This window comes from Ictidomys tridecemlineatus, unplaced genomic scaffold, assembly GCF_052094955.1.
Source record: "Ictidomys tridecemlineatus isolate mIctTri1 unplaced genomic scaffold, mIctTri1.hap1 Scaffold_4439, whole genome shotgun sequence".
NCBI lineage: Eukaryota > Metazoa > Chordata > Mammalia > Rodentia > Sciuridae > Ictidomys > Ictidomys tridecemlineatus.
Window position 1 is genome coordinate 18881 of NW_027522872.1, and position 1888 is coordinate 20768.

Here is a 1888-nt window from a genome sequence, read left to right on the forward strand (position 1 = left end):
TCATAGTTGCTCTCATTATATCAAAGAAGACATTTGGTATTTGTTTTTTAGGGATTGACTGGCTTCACTAAGCATAATCTGCTCTAGTGCCATCCATTTCCCTGCAAATTCTATTATTTTGTCATTTTTTATTGCTGCATAGTACTCCATTGTGTATAGATGCCACATTTTTTTTATCCATTCATTTATTGAAGGGCATCTGGGTTGGTTCCATAGTCTAGCTATTGTGAATTGTTCTGCTATAAACATCGATATGGCAGCATCTCTGTAGCATGCTCTTTTAAGGTCTTCAGGGAATAGTCTGAGAAGGGCAATAGCAGGGTTAAATGGTGGTTCCATTCCTAGCTTTCCCAGGAATCTCCAAACTGCTTTCCAAATTGGCCGCACCAATTTGCAGTCCAACCAGCAATGTACAAGAGTACCCTTTTCTCCACATCCTCGCCAGCACTTGTTGTTGTTTGACTTCATAGTGGCTGCCAATCTTACTGGAGTGAGATGGTATCTTAGGGTGGTTTTGATTTGCATTTCTCTGACTGCTAGAGATGGTGAGCATTTTTTCATGTACTTGTTGATTGATTGTATATCCTCCTCTGAGAAGTGTCTGTTCAGGTCCTTGGGCCATTTGTTGATTGGGTTATTTGTTATCTTATTGTCTAATTTTTTGTGTTCTTTGTATACTCTGAATATTAGGGCTCTATCTGAAGTGTGAGGAGTAAAAATTTGTTCCCAGGATGTAGGCTCCCTATTTACCTCTCTTATTGTTTCTCTTGCTGAGAAAAACCTTTTTAGTTTAAGTAAATCCCATTTGTTGATTCTTGTTATTAACTCTTGCGCTATGGGTGTCCTATTAAGGAATTTGGAGCCCGACCCTACAATGTATAGATCAGAGCCAACTTTTTCTTCTATCAGACGCAGAGTCTCTGATTTGATATCAAGTTCCTTGATCCATTTAGAGTTAACTTTTGTGCATGGCGAGAGGAAGGGATTCAGTTTCATTTTGTTGCATATGGATTTCCAGTTTTCCCAACACCATTTGTTGAAGATGCTATCCTTCCTCCATTGCATGCTTTTAGCCCCTTTATCAAATATAAGATAGTTGTAACTTTGTGGATTAGTCTCTATGTCCTCTATTCTATACCATTGGTCCACCCGCCTGTTTTGGTACCAGAACCATGCTGTTTTTGTCACTATTGCTCTGTAATATAGTTTGAAATCTGGTATCGCTATACCACCTGATTCACACTTCCTGCTTAGAATTGCTTTTGCTATTCTGGGTCTTTTATTTTTCCATATGAATTTCATGGTTGCTTTATCTATTTCTACAAGAAATGCCATTGGGATTTTGATTGGCATTGCATTAAACCTATAGAGAACTTTTGGTAATATCGCCATTTTGATAAAGTTAGTTCTGCCTATCCATGAACAGGGTATATTTTTCCATCTTCTAAGATCTTCTTCTACTTCTCTCTTTAGGGTTCTTTAGTTTTCATTGTATAAATCTTTCACCTCTTTTGTTAGGTTGATTCCCAAGTATTTTATTTTTTTGGAGGATATTGTGAATGGAGTGTTTTTCCTCATTTCCGTTTCAGAAGATTTGTCGCTGATATACAGAAATGCCTTTGATTTATGCGTGTTGATTTTATATCCTGCCACTTTGCTGAATTCATTTATTAGTTCTAGTAGTTTTTTTGTAGACCCTTTTGGGTCTGCTAGGTATAGAATCATGTCATCTGCAAATAGTGATAATTTAAGTTCTTCTTTTCCTATTTTTATGCCTTTAATTTCTTTCGTCTGTCTAATTGCTCTGGCCAGTGTTTCGAGAACTATATTGAATAGAAGTTGTGATAGAGGGCATCCCTGTCTTGTTCCAGATTTTAGAGGGAATCCC